The sequence below is a fragment of the Megascapheus bottae genome, chromosome 2 (genome assembly GCF_031878675.1).
Source record: "Megascapheus bottae isolate mThoBot1 chromosome 2, mThoBot2.hap1, whole genome shotgun sequence".
In the NCBI taxonomy this organism is placed as follows: Eukaryota; Metazoa; Chordata; class Mammalia; order Rodentia; family Geomyidae; genus Megascapheus; species Megascapheus bottae.
The window spans coordinates 68071995-68090982 of NC_143510.1; the positions used below are offsets into that span (position 1 = coordinate 68071995).

Sequence of the window (18988 nt, forward strand, 5' to 3'; positions counted from 1 at the left end):
TCTCTCTCATATGTGGAAGACAGATCTAAAATATAATGGGGCACGATAAATTGTACAGGACTTTAAGCAAACACACACACACACACACACACACACACACACACACAGAGAAAGAGAGAGAGAGAGAGAGAAAGAGAGAGGGGGGGGGAGGGAGGGACTAAAGGTGGATACTCTTAGGGGAATAACCCAAAGGCATTAATGCCTCTGAACATTTAAAATACTATTTATTGAAACAACTTCTAGGAAATGGAAACCTTTTTGCTGCTCTTGTTGCTTGGTTTTGCTATTTGCTTTGTACTTTTTTCTGTCATTAGCAGGGGCAAAAGGGCACAGAAATGGAGAGAGAAAGGATGAACTAATGTAAGTATAGTACTCAGTAGACACTTTGTGTAAAGTAAACTATGTCATTTTGGGCAGGGACAAAAATGGGAAATGGGCAGAAAAGCAAGGAAGGGGTGACACTGTCCAAAAAGAATTGTACTCATTACTTGATTTATGAAATGGTAACTCCTTTATACAACATCTTAATAACAAATGGTATTTTTTTAAAAAAGCATACATATCTGTCACCAAAAAGCCTTGGTAGAAGAGTATGTTAACAAGCAAATCCTAAACCTTTGAGTCCTCTGGTTGCATTGGTGCAGTCTTAGAAGATAAATGATATACCAGATCTGCTTTGTCCTATCATCTGTCCAATGATTAAGCTCCAGGGATTCCTGAGGCTACCATAGGGACAGAATCACATGATTCGAATAATCCAGAAAGAGGCACTATAGCAAAAAACTTAAGAGAATAGTATGCAGTCAAACTATCCAAGTCATCTCTTAGGTCTGTAATACAACTGTTGTGACATTGCAGTCATAATTACATCTCATTTTCTTCACAGTAATAGCAAAACTAATACTTACCTCATGACTGAAGCAAGATAGTATTAACTGTCTAAAACAGAATCTGCTACAAATAGGTACCCTCTGAAGATGCAGATATCAATCCTCCCCGTTACAAGACTTTAAGAACTTATTATAACTGAAAGACCTACATACCACACACGGCTCATCTTTAATGTTGTCCTTATTTCAGAATAAAATATGAAGAATAATTTTGCAAACTAGTATAGGCTCTATAAACAATTCAACTAACATCTTCACCTTTTCCTGATAAATATGATTTGTTCTTAGTATGCAAAATGATTACTCACTTGCAAGTCATTTTATGTCTAATCTCTAAATTCCAAAGATTAAAATTACAAGATGTTAATAAAAGCCAATTTTTCTCAGTAAATAGTAAATTAAAAAAATCAGAGAATGAAAGGAATATTTTCATCTGAGGTAAACTACTGGCTGGTTTCCCTGTAACTATATTCTTCTTATTTTCCCATGTTATCAAATAAATCTTCCTGAACAGGCCTGAATTCAATGTACGTTACAAACACATGCATTTATAAATTAGACTGGTATCACCAGGCTTTTTCTATAATTAATTTTTCCAGTCTTGGTTTAGATACTATTTTTTCCACTTCTTAAAATCAAACTCTTCCAGGCACAACATCCTGAGATTCCATTTCTACCATTTGAACTCAACTCCAAGTCTCACGAACCTTTGGCATATCTGAAAGCATGTAAAGTTCTACCAAAGCCTACTCAACTTTGTTTAATGCAGTAACTTAACAGCTGCAGCATTTTTATTCTTAGCATGGTTTTTTAAACTTGTAAATTAACTGTTGAGACCCAAAGAGACATCTGAGAAACAGATATCTTGTCTGTACTACTGTAATAGACTCTGGAATTTCGTGGCAAAACTCCTCAATCCACCTGGACTCATCCCTTAACTCTGTTGTTCTACAGTGTTGTGTGTCTTTCACTCATGCAAATCTAATTGCACAAAGGTATTTCTAGAATGCTTAGTATAGAATGGGCTTCAGCTTCCACTACAGCTAGTAGATCTGGCATCAATCTACCTTTCTAGACTTTGGGTTGCACCATTCTTTCCTCAGTGTATTCTAAACCAACTAGACTTCCTCTAATTCCTCCAATGAATCTTTCTTTCTTCCCCCTTTCTTCTGATGAGATTTTATATACCATTCCTCTGACTAGAACCTACTTCACCTTCTCACAAAATGTACTTCTTTACTTCTTACCACCAACTATTTACTAAATTATACAAATTTGTCTTTCTGTTCTCCCTTCAATCATTCACTGATACCATAATTCCCTATCTAAACTTAAAACATTTTTCTTCACAATACATAATACAAACGGCATTGATATATTTAATTAATGAGGATAGGTCTTATTTTTGTTAATCTCTGTAATGTTTATAAAATAAACATTTACAAGGCTCTCAATTAAGATGTAAAATTAAGTTTCTAAATGACAGTAAAACCATCAACTGAGCAGAAGAAATCCCTACAAATACAAATTTTAACATTTTTGGATAAATCAGTCTAACAACAATACTAGCAATTTCTTGTGAAATTTAGCTTTAAAATGCATATCTAAAATGAATAAACTATTTTCATTTTCAGAAGGAATCCCTATAAATACGAATTTTAACATTTTAGGATAAATCAGTCTAACAACAATACTAGCAATATCTTGTGAAATTTAGCTTTAGAATGCATATCTAGAATGAATAAACTATTTTCATTGCTATTAACACATATACAATCCCGTAGAGAATAACTTTTAATGTATTTTAAATATATATGAAATCTCACTTCTAATTCTAGTGTAGAATATATAGTGTAGTATATATATTTTAAATATATATACTTTCCAGTATTTGGTATTACATGATTTCAGTAATGTTTGTTCCAAAGGACTCAGTCCCACCAACCAGCTCTCAAGACCTAAGATGACACATTACAACATGAATCAATGTATTAATTTATCCATTTCTTGAAATTCTTGAATTAGAATTGAAAAAGAGATCAATCTCCCTAGATAGCTGGACCAGAATAAAATCTCTGAAATTGTTGTTTTCTTTTGCTTTCTAAACTGGAAAAAAAAATCTAGTTTACAATAAAAATAAAAGTAGACTGTCTAAAAAAAATGCAAAGTTTAGAGAACTTCTGTTAGAGAACTTCTGTTTGCACAGTTTCTGGTTTTCATTTATTCCCAAACTAGGATCTATAAAGTATCTCTACTATGATTAATTGCTTTATTTGGCTAGTTCCAATAAACTAGTTTTAGTAAGCATCCCTTATTTAAAGACTACTGGCTAATATGTACACAAATAATTCCTACTAGCAATTTGTCTAACATATTAGACAACAGAGCTTTTGAAAATTGGCCTCTTTCTGTTGGAGATCATCAAATAAAGAGAGGTAAATGAAACACAGAAAGACATACACCACATTTTCATTGATCTGCAGAATACAGACTTAATAACTAATCATGACATGACTATAAAAGGAATTGGGTATGGGAAAATCAGGAAAAGAGAAAAGTAGATGAATAATGGGATTTATTACAATCAAAGTAAATTGTGTGTGTAAATACAAAAATAACAATGAAAATTACAATGTATAAAAACTTCTAAAAAGATATAGAAAGCAAAGAGTGAGGTTAAGAAAGAAATACAGATGAGGTGATTTTGATCTAAGAATTTACAAATATCACGGTGAAATTCCTTTGCAATTAATTTATGCTAAAAAAAAACCCAAAAAACAAAACTGGGTGCTGTGGGCCTGGTGGCTCCCAGGCCTAGGGGTAGGGCGGTAGCCTTGAGCTGAAGAGCTTAGGGACAGCACCCAAGGTGGAGTACAAGCCTCATGACACAAGCCCCCCCCCCCAAAAAAAAAACCCCAAAAAACTGGCTCTTCATTTTCCAAGAGGCTCAAAGCCGATTGCTTTAGTAGGTTACTGGAAGGACAAAAAAAGTGCAAATGTGTTTACATACAAATTGGTTTAACAATTCTATGAAAAGAATTTGGAATACTGATCTACTTTTCCATTAATCTAATTTTACTATTTGAAGCCATTACTGTTGGGTATCTGGCATCATCTCCTGGAAAAATTGTAAAGTGTACAGAACTAGATACATTACACAAGTATGTTCTCACCATGTGGAAAAATAAATTGATTTATATAACTTTACCTATTACACATAAACTATAAATAAATTATTCATATAAAGAAAATACTATTCCATCAGTTGCTTTCCTTCTTCCCCTTCTTCTGTTAATCTATAACATTTTTTTGTGTGTGGGTCATGCCGCTTGAACTCATCCTGAGCATTGTCCCTGAGCTCTTCAGATCAAGGCTACCACCCTACCCTTGAGCCAAGCCCCACTTCCAGTTTTCTAGAGGTTAATTGGTGATAAGAGTCTCCGTCCTTTTGTGTCTGGGCTGGTTTTGAACATTGATCCTTAGATCTCAGTCTCCTGAGTAGCTAAGATTACAGGCATGAACCACTGCACCCAGCTATTAATCTATAACTTTTAAAAGTCCTCCTTCATTGTCTTCAAAAGTATTTTCACAAAATTCATATAACTCTTGTCTGCAATATTCCCAATTCTATTTTAAAAATAGATATTCACTAATAGTTTTTATGTTCATATACAATAGAACCAAAGAACTCATGGCATAAAATGGCTTAATACAGACTTTTTGTCCCTCTGCAGCTCTTCTACCAGTATTATTTAAAATTCTGAATCCAAACCATCATGTTTCAAAATCTTTTACCCTTTCAAAAGCATTTGCCACTTTGGTAATCATATTTAGCTCCTCCTCTCCCTGAATTTTTTTTTGTTTGTTTGGTTTTTTTGCCAGTCCTGGGCTTGAGCTCAGAGCCTGAGCACTGTCCTTGGACTTTCTCAAGGCTAGAACTCTACCACTTGAGCCTCAGCACCACTTCTGGCTTTTTCTATATATGTGGTAGCAAGGAATCGAACCCGGGTCTTCGTGCATGCTAGGCAAACACTTTAACCACTAGGCCAAACTCCCAGCCCCCCTCCCTGAATTTTTTGTGCTCTATTTGGCAAAAGCTACAAAATGCATGAACTACAATCGTAATTCAGTGAATTTAAAAATTCAGTGTCAGTACTTTGCCAGGCATTCCTTACGAAATAAAAATTTGAAAGGTGTGATATGGAAATATGTAACTATCAGTACCAGCCTCCTTAAGAAGCCAAAGACTAGCAAATTATAATTATTAATTATGACAACAGTTTTACATTTAGCCCTTAAAGTACTAATGGAAATAACCACTTAGGCATTTTTTCCTGTTCACATTCATCATGTTTTTTTGATTATTGTAAAAGATATAAAAATTATAATTTAGAATCTTTATTTCCCTCCCAGAAACACAGCTGAAGTGATTTCACAGATTTTTCTTCTGTGACAATAATTCCCCCCCTATATGGGATCACAGCATAAATTGCGTTGTAATTAGCTTTTTACATTAATGAGTTTTGGAAAGACAAGGCTTTATGTGCCACTCGTTCATTTCACACACAAAACAAACACATACTCCAACATAAGACTGGCTTTAAATGTCAACAGTGTTAAAGCAATGGAAAAAGATGTTAGTGGTAAAAGTTTAATTTCCTACTTCATTAAGCTACAACAAATCTAACGGTGCTTACACCTCAGATCAAAACAACCCACCAAAACCTATAGAAGATATACATCACTTGCTCAACATTAAAAAACAAAAAAAGTCAAGTAAGGCTAGTAACATTTTGAGCAAGAAAGCATACAAAAGGAAGGTGTATCAAAGTGTAAGTATCACATAATGACAGCTACTACTTTATTTTTGTTTTCTCTGAAATCACCACTAAGTAATTTTACAAACCGAGGAAAGAGATAGTTAAATGAATTGTAGAATATTTTCATCATCCTAAAATGAAACTATACATCGTTTAGCAGCAACTTCCCAAGCCTTAACTTCTGGCAATCATTTACTCAACAAATCTGCCTTTTCTGGGCCTCTTATATGAATGGAACAAAATAATACAATGTCTTTCTTGACTTTCACTTAATATACTATTTCAAATCTTGCTTATTGCTGAATAGGTCTTTATTGCTAGTGACAAGATACACCACTTTACCTTTTAATCAGGTGGTCCACATTTATACTACTGCCACTTTTTGGCTACTATGAATAATGTTGCTTTAAACGTTAATACATGAGTTTGTTTGTTTTCTTAAATTGTGAATTGCCAAACTGTGAATTCTTTTGGAAAAATGTAGGAGTAGAATTTCTGGGTCACACAATAACTCTCTACCTTTTGAAGAAATAATATTGTTTCAAAAGTAGCTATACATTTTCCACTAACAATGTAGGAGTGGTCCAACATCTCCATAACCTAGCCAATATTAGTAAACACATAATATTATCAATCCTTTTCATTATAGTTGTAAGAAAACCCCACTATAGCTTTGAACCGCATTTCTTCAAGGCTAAGTAATTTCATTTTACTGAAGACTCCAAGGTAATGTGGGTAATGTTAGTATCGGTTTTATGCCACAATGTATCCTCCTTAACACCAATAAAGTTTGGTACAGGCACAGCAGACCTTTAGTATTTGTTAAGTGCTTATACAAATACTATCACATATTTGAAAGTAGATCTCTTCCCAGATACAAGCATGTTGGAGGAGATTATATGGAAGGGATGAAGAAGAAAACTGCTGATGACTCTAGATTTTCACTTAGTAAATGGAAGACTAAAAACACGAAAAATAAAATAAAAAGGCAGCACTGTGGGCCAGGAGTTTGGCCTAGTGGTAGAGTGCTTGTCTAGCATGCACGAATACCCAGGTTCGATTCCTCGGTACCACATACATAGAAAAAAGCTGGAAGTGGTGCTGAGGTTCAAGTGGTAGAGCTCTCGCCTTGAGAAAGTCCAAGGACAGTGCTTAGGCCCTGAGCCCAAGCCCAAGACTGGCAAAAAAAAAAAAAAAAAAAAAAAAAAAAAGGCAGCACTGTATTGACCCCTTCTATAATCCCAGCTACTCAGGGGCTGAGATTTGAGGATTGCAGTGCAAAGCCAGCCTGGACAGGAAAGTCTATGGGACTCTTAGCTACAATTAAGCACCAAAAAAGCTGGAAGTAAAGTTGTGTCTCAAGTGGTAGAGTGCTAGCCTTCATTCAAAAAGCTTAGAGGCAGACCTGGAGTTCAAGCCCAGGACCAACACAGACACACGCGCGGAAAAGAGGTGGCTCATACGTGAAATCTCAGCTACTCATGAGGAAGAGATCTGGAGAATCTGGAGAATCACAGTTCAAGGAAAGCCCCAGGCAAAATATACAAGGACCTATCTGAAAAAATGATTAAAGTGGAAAAAAAAAAAAAAGGCCAACTCATTGGCAAAGAGGCAAATCATTTGTGTAGCAAGTAAACAGCTCTGAATTCTACCTCCCAGAGTTCATACCCTACAAGAAACATAAAAGGAAATCAATTCCATAAAAATAGCAAACAACTAAAACTACACGAATGAGGCAATAAAACAAAATACATGAGAGCTTTGGAAATACTCATCTTTAAGAAAGAAATAGATCCAAATGTAAATTGGATAGAAGTATTCAGTATGTTCTTAAGTTACTTATAACTAATAACCTATAACTTCCAGGTTGCCTTTCTAAACATTCTGAGTTAAGCAATTCCAATAAAAACTTTTATTTCAACAGGTACACCAGTTCAACCCTAGAATCCTAGATATTTGGCAGGCAGACATTGGAGAATAGTATCTGAAGGTCAGTCTGAGCAAAAGGAAGTTTGTAAGACTCCATCTCAATCAATGGCTTTGACGCAGGGGTGTGTATGCATCTGTCATCTTTAGCAATATGGACAAGTAAGCCCAGGTTAACTCCAACAAACCTCAAATATCCTCGAAAACAACTAATGTAAAAAAAGGGACTGGATCTGAGGGTCAAGTGGTAGAGTACTTCCCTGGAAAGCACAAGGCTCAAAGCTCAATCTCTAGTAAACCCTACTCCCCACACACATAAAAGTTAACCAAATAACAACCTTTCATTTCAGCCTTGTATCTCTTGCTTTTGTAAAATTGTCATCATTTATTCACATTGCCACATCAAGTAAATTGTGTGTTACATACAGACAAGGACCTCTGTTTTTAGAAAGTAGTAATATGTTAAGCAAGTGATGTTCTTCTATCTGTTGCATAATGAATTAACCTTTAGTTCAAAACTCTAAAACACTAGAACTATATCTTATGCATATAAAAATACTTTAATTCTTTCTCTTCTTCGACTACTTCTGGGTGAAATAAACCATGTCAATTTAAACACATACACATAGAGGAAGCAATAAAGCAATAATGATTTATGAGATACAGAGGATGACATCATGGCACGAATTCAAGAGATGTGTGTCAGCAGTACTTTCAAGGTTAATCTTCCATATTTGAAAGACAAGAAACTTTACTAAATGAAAATGTCTTTGTATAAATAAGCATTGAAAGAGTTATCATTTTGAGCAACCTATATAAAGAAACAATCCTAAAAATGTAATGAATGACTAAGTAAAGAGATATATGGTATAATATTCACCTAAAATGTCATGAAAAAGTAGAAAATACACTGTATATTCATCGTAAGAGGAGAACATTGTTTCAAATATTTAGTCCCACATATTATGTAGCCCTTGAGATAAAGGCTATAAACAAAAATATTAAATATGATCCTAACTACAGAAAATCACATACGTGGGGCCGGGAGTTTGGCCTAGTGGTAGAGTGCTTGCCTAGCATGCACGAAGACCTGGGTTCGATCCCTCGGTACCACATACGTAGCAAAAAGCCAGAAGTGGTGCTGTGGCTCAAGTGGTAGAGCCCTAGCCTTGAGAAAATCCAGGGACAGTGCTCAAGCCCTGAGCCCAAGCCCAGGACTAGGGAAAAAAAAAAAAAAATCACATACGTGTATAGAGATATATACTTGAGTGAAAGCAGAGTTTTAGTTACCTCTGGCACTTCAAAGAGCATTAAATTTTTTTTACCTATTTCTTTTATGATACATAGTGAAATAATAATTACCTTTTAAATTTTTAAACTAGTAAACTATTTGGGATAAACTCAAGATACAACAATAAACAAACTTGAAACTAATCTTTGTTTAAATATGAAGAGGGAGGAGACAGTATAAAAGCAAATAAAAACACTGAAAACTTAATAACTACTTATATTTCCCTTCATAGGGTAGCCATTTTAGAGTAAAAAGTGATAGTTAAGAAAGTTTATCATGGGCCAGGAGTAAGGCCTAGTGGTAGAGTGCTTGCCTAGCATGCAGGAAGACCTGGGTTCGATTCCTTGGTATCACATATATAGAAAAAAGCTGGAAGTGGCTCCATGGCTCAAGTGGTAGAGCTCTAGCCTTGAGAAAAGTCCAAGGACAGTGCTCAGGCCTTGATTTCAAGCCCCAGGACTGGCGAAAATATGAATGTATTTACTAACCATGATTATTATTATCATGGCCTACCTTATATAACAGACAAAAGTAATCCAAATGATGATTATTTTCAAAATTTTTAAAAAATTCTCTTAAAAGAAAAGAATATCTCAATACTGAGGATATTGAAGTGATGGTCTGGAGATAAAGTTTTAAAGAAGAGTTCTAAAAATGCATCAAGCAAAACATTAATATTAGAACAAACTTATAACCATTTAATTTTAAAGCTAATAAAACATACTTTAGTGTACCTATAAAATAAAGATAATTGTTATGTTAGTGTGCATGTGTGTGTGTGTGTGTATATATATATATATATATATATATATTTTAACAGTGAATGAAAACCTACTTTTCTATATAGTTACTGACCTTTAACAAGGTATCAATTCACATCTCACAAAATTTAATCTCTTTTTGTACTACATGATAATCAAGAGAATAGAAATCTCTACAGTCTTAAGATGTCAGCTCAGCAGGACTTAACAAGCTAAAGGTCAAGTCTTTTTATTATTAGTAGCAGTAGCAGTAGCAACAGTAAAGCTGTCCCTGCAGATTAACACACCAAGTACATAAACTGTACTTAAAGTTCAACTCTTTTTTTTTCAGTATTAAAGCTGGCCCTGCAGAATATCACACTAAATACACATACTGTACTTAAATAGATTACTAAAAAGGTGACAGCTGAGGAATGCTTTCACTTCTTTCCATGGTTTCTAGTGAATGACATTTCAGAAATGCCTATATAACACATGACAACAAGGAATGTCTCCACCCATGAGAGTGTCTGAGTCAAGCAAGCACTTTGGGCAATAAACAGGGAACTCAAGTTTGCCTTTTAATGGTTAGCCAGCACAACAATAAAAAGATAAGCAACCAAAAAACTATGTTAAAAAATACTGGCATGCGAGGGCCAGGAGTTTGGCCTAGTGGTAGAGTGCTTGCCTAGTATGCACGAACCCTGGTTCCATTCCTAGGTACCACATACATAGAAAAAAAAGCCAGAAATGGTGCTGTGGCTCAAGTGGTAGAGTGCTAGCCTTGAGGAAAAAAAAAAATCCTGGCATGCAAGGATCTACAGTGAAAAATATTATTTAGAAAAGACAATGATTAAAATTGCTAGACTATAGTTACTGATTCTAAAGGTATGAATTCCCTTTCTAAACCAACACCAATGATTAAAAAATTTTATTTGTAATACAAATTAAACTAAACAAATTTTATTTGTAGTAATATTCCATTTCAAAAATGAATCTAAAATCTTGACAATTTTTTTACTGTAATACTTAAGAGCTTTGGTTAAAATATTTTGTTACTGTATTACTTAAAAGCTTTTTTGTTAGAATATTTTAAATGCTTGTGATTATATTTACCATCACTTTTGTTTTTTTATATTCTGCTGTTAAAAATTATATTCATTTTTGGGCCGGGAGTTTAGCCTAGTGGTAGAGTGCTTGCCCAGCATGCAAGAAGACCCAGGTTTGATTCCTTGTTACCACATACATAGAAAAAAGCCAGAAATGGGGTTGTGGCTCAAGTGGTAGAGCTCTAGCCTTGAGAAAGCCCAAGGACAGTGCCAAAGGACAGTGCCCAGGCCCTGAGTTCAAGGCCCAGGATGGCAAAAACAAAATAAAACAAAAAAAAACCATATTCATTTTTAAGTCAATAAACATGTATTAAAATGAGATAGCAAAGTACAATTAAAAGAAAATGAATCAAAGTCTCTGCTAAGGAATTTTGTCTGAAGTTAAACTAGCAAACAGCAAATAGTATGTAAGTGTCAAATTTATAGTTTAAATAGTAAGAGAATTACGGTATACTCCACTGGTCAAGTAAATTCACATTCTGTGCTCTGAGCCATATAGAAATACACTGAAGAATACATTTCAGAACGTGGTAACATGCAAATACTTACAAGAGTATAAATATGGAATTAGAAGTTTCCAAAGATTTTCATCAATCTCCTGAGTCCATCTATTGTTTCTTTTGGTGGGGGGGAGTCCTTATTTTAGGGCCAAGGTCCATCCAGTTTAGTATGTTATCATCCCAACTCTACCAAATCTTCTCAGAAGTGTGGATAGGGAATCCTCTATGATATTTGCTTACCCATGACTGTCTCTACTTTCATGAAAGAGCACAAGGATAATCTGCTGTCTTTTATGTAGATACCCCATCCTTTTTTTAAATATGAAAATATCTTCCTAAAAAACATGAGAATTATGTGTGAGAAGTGATATACACTCTGTCTGGAGAATGTAACTATGACCCCTCTATACATTACAATTAAAAAAAAACAACAACAAAAAAAGTGAGAATTTTGCTTTTCCCATTCATTTTATTAGTACACATGAATCGCACAAATAATTTTCATATATATGTAATGTTCTTCTACACCCATCTATCTCATCTTTTTTTCTTTTTTTTAAATTTTATTTTATTGTCAGGGTGATGTATAGAGGGGATACTGTTACATTCATAAGGTAGAAAGTACATTACTTCTTGAACATTGTTACCTCTTCCCATGTTTTCCCATTTTTCTCTTCCCCACTCCCTTCCAAATTGTAAAGTTCAGTACTCTACACTATCAGTGGAGTTTTTCTAGTAATATACTACAGAAATGATCCCTGAAAGTATAGTCTTTCTCATCTTCTTTCATCTTCCTCTGCCCCTTCTTCCTAATAGTTTCCTGTTACTTTTGTCTTTAAATCAAGAGAAAATGTAATATTTGCCAGAGTCTGGCTTATTTCCATTACTTAATAATAACTGGTTCCACCCACTTTCCTACAATAACCTAAGTTCACTCTTTATGACTAAATAAAACTTCATAGTAATATATACTACATTTTCATCTATCTGCTAATGATCACTTAGAATGACTCTATCTTGGCTCTGGCAAATAATACTGAAAAAAACATGGATGTGAAAGTATGACTTAGATTCCTTTGATTTACAAGGTATTTTTCCTTTTCTTTTTTAAATTGGATTTTATTGTTGGGATAATGTATAGAGGGGTTACAGTTACATTCGTCAGATAGTGGGTATATTACTTCTCAAAACTTGATATACTCCTCATGTTTTTGTCCCCCTCTCTCCTTACCCCCTTCGAGTCATCTTGTTTTCCCCCCCTTCCCTGCCCTATTTCAAATAAACAAATAATGTATGTAGTATACCAGGGACTTTTCTCCCTTTTTTCAGTTGGCAGTAGGGGTTGACCTCACAGTCTAAACTTGCTACAGATAATCTACCACCTGAGCCATGCTACCGTTTTGTATGGAAACAGGCTGTCATTTTATGCCCAGACTGCCTTGGATCACAATCCTCCCTCCCATTTATGCTTCCCTGCAAAGCTAGGATGATACATACATAGTACACTGCCATTGACTAAGATAATAGTCTTGTGAACTTTTTGTGCCCAGGCTGGCCTCAAACAATAATCCTCACGATCAGTCAGAATTATACATCAGAGCCACCATGCTACTCTTCAGTTTTTAGTTTCATTTTATTTTTGTTTGTTCGTTTGTAATAACCTCTACACTGGTATCTGCAGTGGTTGCACTAATTTACATCCCCACTAATAGTACAGATTTCTTATTGCAGAATCCTTGCCAGCATTTGTTCTTTTCTTGATGACAGATATTATGCTTCAATTGAAACAGATTCTCAATGGTACAATTTTTATTAGTATTTTCTTAATAGTTGAAGATGTTGGACTTTTTTTAAAATGTATTCCTCATTTATACTTCTTTAAATAACTGTGTTTAAATTCATTTGCTCACTTATTGCTTATTTTTATTTTTGCCAGTCCTGGGGCTTGAACTCAGGGACTTGGCACTGTCCTTGGGCTTTTCTCAAGGCTAGAGCTTTACCACTTGAGCACAGTGCCACTTCGGGCCTTTTCTGTGTATGCAGTACCAAGGAATCAAGCCAAGGACATTGTGCGTGTTAGGCAGGCACTCTACCACTAGGCCAACCTCCTCCTGGCCTCTGATTAGTTTATTTTAATATTTTAATTTTTTATACATTCAGAATATTAATTTCCTGTCAGATGAAGAGCTAAAAAAGATCATCACTCCATATGTATGGAGCCTATATTGATAATTGTTTTTTTAATTTGATATAATCCCTTATTACAACTCTTGTCATTATGTCCTGAGCTATGGAAATGGAAATCTTACTTAGAAAGTTGTTGCTTGTATCTTGACGTATTTTCCTTGTTTCTTTCTAATAGACAGTCTACCAACAATTTTTTCTGCACAGTTGAGGTTGATTCATCATTGTCCTTTATTTGATTAAATCCTTTTATCCTGTTATAATATCCTTTTTATTTAGAAAACAGTGATAGTATCAGTTGATCAAGCTATTTGTTTTTAATGATCTCACTGGACAAAATAATTGAAATAAAAATTGACTAGTCCATGAAGTATAACAATTAAGAGAATAAATGAAGGGCAATAAATAAATACCTTTTCATTTTTACCAAGAAGAAAAAAAAATCTGCCTCCCCAAATCTTAAAGCAATGGACTATTCTTAAAACTGGATAACGCTTCCTAACAAAAAGATCCCAGCTAAAACCAAACATAATTAACATAAAAGGTTCATTTTTCAAAACCAGAAGTCATTTTAGATAACTTTATTGGCAATTCACAGTCTCAAGTCCTACTTATAAACATCAATCAGTAATCACAGGAAAGAAAGTGTTTACATGTTAGAGTTGGTGGAAAGTTAGAGAAGGCTATTACTTCTTTCTAGTATCCAATAAGATGAGCTTACCTATTACTTGTCTCTAAAAACAATCAAATGTGTACATGTAGATGTAAAAACTTTAACTGAGTATATAAAAACAGCTAATGGAGTAGTCTGTTATCAGAATAAAGAAAACTGAAGATATTTAAAAATTAAACGCTATTTTCTGAAAAATGATAAGGTTTTGTTGTTACTTCCTTCTTGCAACTTTCCAAAGCATTGATCAAATAAACATTTACATAATGGTAGATCAAAACCAATCTTGGCAGTTCTAAAAGTTAGGACAATTTCAAATTCTAAGACTAATTGATAGCACTACTATATTCCAATATATTTCAATTACTGGAAGATCTTAAAAATCTTAAAATTGTTAACTTGTATTTTTCATTTGAATATCACATGATATACCAAGAAACCTCCAACTACTAATCACCAACACAATGACTGATTTAGGAATGTTAACCTCTTCAGAATTAAAAAAAATATGTATTATATATATATGTATAATATATGTATAATATATATGTATATAGTGTAAACTTGGAACTCCGGACTGCCATTCTAGTCTGCCATTCATTATGCTGAGAACTTTGAGCAAGAGAAAAAGTATGCTAGGATGTTAAATTATACTGTTTCTTTTCTTCTTGTGCCAGTCCTGGGGCTTGAATTCAGGGCCTGGGTACCTTTCCTGAGCTTCTTTTGCTCAAGGATAGAACCCCTACCACTTAAGCCACAGCACCACTTTTGGCTTTTTCTAAATAATTATTGGACTTTTCTTCCTGGGCTGGCAGGTCTCTCAGATCTCAGCTTCCTGAGTAGCTAGATGTAGATTACAGGCAAGAGCCACCAGTGCCTGGTGCAAATGATAGTATTTCTAAAAGCATCTCTTTTCAAAAAAAGCATTGTGATCTACTTACTGAAGATCAAAACGGAATAAACAATACAACAGTTGGAGGTCCTCAATTTTCCTAATGGGCATGCCAAAGTCCTTATATCCTTTTATGATTGTTAAGTCCAACAAGCTTTCAAAAAAAGGTGTATGAAAAGAGATTTTTTTGGGGGGCCAGCCCTGGGGCTTGAACTCATGGCCTGAGCACTGTCCCTGGGCTCTACCACTTGAGCCACAGCACCACTTCTGGCTTTTCTATGTATGTGGTACCTAGGAATTGAACCCAGGTCTTTGTGCCTGCTAGGCAAGCACTCTACCACTAGGCCAAACTCCCGGCCATAATTATTATTATTTTGTTTTTGCAGAGACAAAGACAGTAACAACAAAAAAGCAAATTCAGGAAGTGTCAGAGAAACAACACGTTATAGAAATAACCTAAGTTTTACACCTCCACCAAATAAAAAGTGTCTTAAATAGGTATTTTCTAAAAATCCTTACGTAGAGGTACTTTCTTATGTAAACAGTATATGTAAAACATCATAAAAAAGCAATAATGGAAAAAATGTCCTGTCTTCTGTTGAGTGCTATACTAGAAAATGCTCAGTCACAACTTGCAAATCACACTAGCTGAAGCATATGAAAGATGGTCTTGGTTATGATACTCAAAGTCAGACCACAAAACTGTTGTCAGGAAGCACAAGAGAAGCAACTTAGGTACAATCAGTGGTGTAGATACTGCGGCTCTACCAGCATACCCCTTATATGGCTAGAGTTGTCCATTACTCTTCAGAAGTGAAGGGACAGTAGGGAGTTCACAATTAGTCTAATTGGGTTTTTTGTTTTTTTTTTTTTACAATGGCTTTATGATGCCAAAAGCCTTAAAGAGCTATCAGCAACAAGTATCACAACTTTTCTAAGATATAATAAATCTGCTAACATTTATTCAAAACACCATTTTAATATATAACTGATCCAATAGGGTCTGGTCTTCCAAGGCCTTAACATTTTCTACCTGAAAGATGTTTTGCAACTATAAATTCACAACTATAAAGTCTATATTCTATTTTAAACAAATGCATCACAAGTGGCAATTAAACTATTTCCTATCAAGCAAATGAAAATTAGTATTTTTAGTGGGAAGTTTTTCCCCCTCTTTTACTGGAGGTATTGGAGTTTTGAACTCAGAGCTTTGAGCCTACCAGGTAGTTATTTTACTACTTGAGTCCTACACTCAGCCCTGTGATTATTATTCTAGTGATGGAGTAAAGAACTTTGTCTCCCTATGTTGGCCTCAAATCTCAATCTCAATCCTTAATCTCCTGTGTAGCTAACTACGCAGTTTTTTGAGGTGTTTTTTTTTTTTTAGGCTGGTTGTGGGACTTGAACTTTGGGTTTGGGCGAAGTCACTGAGCTCTTCAGCTTAAGGATACCCCCCTAACCCTTGTGCCACAGCACCACTTCCGGTTTTCTGGTAGTTAATTGGAGATAAGAGTCTCACCAACTTTAGTGCCCAGGCTGGCTATGAACCATGATCCTCAGATCTCAGCCTCCTGAGTAGCTAGGATCACAGATATGAGCCACCATGCCCAGCTGGTTTCTAGTCTTTTTAACTAACAATTTTTAATCTTAAGACTTCCTTTGACTGAAAAGTCACGTATTTTACAAAATGCTTCAAATGGCTCTCTTAGCAGTTATAAAAATATATTTTAAAAGCAGATGGATTTAATGCTTCTACACATCGGGCTGGAAGTAGGAAATTATAAAATTATTAAAATTGTAATAGAAACTGAACCTAACTCAACTTTTCATTCCCTATCTACTTCAGACTCTTATATTGGCTCAATGAAACCATGTAACCAAAACTTAAACTACATTAAGGTTTTAAAATAGAAGGTTGGTACCTAGAATTTTTAAAATATAAAGACATTAAAAACATGCTGAGAATCTATAACAAAATCTGTAACAGAATGACATTCATTTCAAAAACACAAAAGTTCTATTGTGGACGAGAACAATATTTTAACTATCTGCATATGAACCTTTTGAAGATCTAACTATATATAAGTAACTATAAAAACTTTACATCTATGATTATGAAATAAAAAGTAAAATTTAACAAATATAAATGAACTTGACTCTGGAAATGAGAATGATTAGGTCCTATTCTCACAGTTTGGACACAGACTTACAAATATTCCTCAGTAAGAAATGTTTAATAACTAGAATGTGGAAACAAGAGCTTTATCTTGTGTGACTGTTGTTCTTAATGTACTGTTATTTGTCTTCTCTTGTGCCATTATGGTTAAACTCATATTGTTACTCTGACTTTGTTACCTGGTATATTATATATACATTTGTTCATTTGAACTAAGGAAGGGAAGGAGGGAAAACAAGATGATTGGGAGGGGGTGGGAAAGAAAAACGGGGACAAAAATATGAGAAGGGGTATCAATATGTGAGAAGTAATGCACCTACTACCTGACAAGTCTAACTGTAATCCTTCTATACATTATCCTGACAATAAAAATTTTAAAAAGTGTTGAATAACGGAGCCGAGCACAATGCTCACACCTGTTATCTTAGCTACTCAGGAGGCCGAGATTTGAAGATCTCGGTTCAAAGCCAGCCCAGGCACTAAAGTCCGTGAGACTCTCCAATTAACCACCAGAAAACTGAAAGAGTTGCTGTGGCTCAAGGGGTAAGGGTAGTAGCCTTGAGCTGAAGAATTCAAGGACAGCGCCCAGGCCCAGAGTACAAGCCCCACAACCGACAATTGAGAGAGAGAGAGAGAGAGAGAGAGAGAGAGAGAGAGAGAGAGAGAGAGAGAGAGAGAGAGAGAGAGAGAGAGAGAGAGAGACACACAGAGAGGGGGGTGGGGAAGAGGTGTTCAATAATGGAAATAACAGGCAAGGTATATGGTATTATGAGCACTCCTGAAGAAAGAATGGTCAAATACTACAGTCTTAACACAATCTGAAACATAAAAAAGATACCTTTTGCTGGCAAATGAATCAAGTCTTAAAGAATGACTAGGACTGATGGAAGGGAAGAAGGGAGAAAAGGAAAGAAGGAAAGACGGAGGGAGGGGGAGAGAGAGGGAGAGAGGACACAGAGACATAGAGAAGAAAGAAAGGAGAGACTGATATTCTAGTGGTGGGCCAAAACATGGCAATTGTACAGATATTAAACTTTAAAGCCAGTGATTGTATATAGAGATTCCCTTCTTGAATACTTGTTTGTTAAACATGACATTTGAAATATGATGTAAAAATCAATATTAGTAAATTCTTTAATTAAAAAAATTAAAACAAAATGTTTTTTTGAATCTAAATTTAAGAGAAGAGACACAAGGTGGTAAAATTTGCAAGATTATCAGATATCACTATGTATGCCAGATTAAAACAGGGAGAGAATAGATAGGCAAAGTATTACTACAGCATAAGGATAAAAATAATAGAGGGGCACTGGGAGTTTGGCCTAGTGGTAGAGTGCTTGCCTAGCATGCACGAAGACCCCAGTTCGATTCCTCAGTACCTCATACATAGAAAAAAAAAGCTGGAACTGGTGCTGAGGTTTAAGTGGTAGAGCTCTAGCCTTGAGAAAGTCCAAGGACAGTGTTCAGGCCCTGAGCTCAAGCCCAGGACTGTCTAAATAAATAAATAAATAAATAAATAAATAAATAAATAAATGCGGGGACAAGGAGAAATACAAATATAATTCTGGAGAATCTGAAACTGGAGATACACATATAAGCACAGAGAATGAGTAAATAGTAACTAAAAGGTTTAACTTGATTAGAGATGAGTGGTATTAATGAACAAAGATGTTTTGTTTCATGCTAAATTAAAATACATTTCTGACTGATATAAAACTATCAATTGCATTAACATTCAGATAGAAAAATAAGATCTACTGTACACATTCATCTCATAATATTATGTACAA

General features: G+C 34.8%; 1 protein-coding gene and 1 pseudogene across 3 annotated transcripts in view; both read right to left on the reverse strand.

Moving 5' to 3' along the window:
* The window catches only part of Ppp1r12a (protein phosphatase 1 regulatory subunit 12A), a 96251-nt gene that overhangs the window by 73039 nt on the left and 4224 nt on the right, over positions 1-18988 (reverse strand). The window lies entirely within an intron of this gene.
* LOC150067286 (small nucleolar RNA U3) lies at positions 11957-12050 on the reverse strand (annotated as a pseudogene).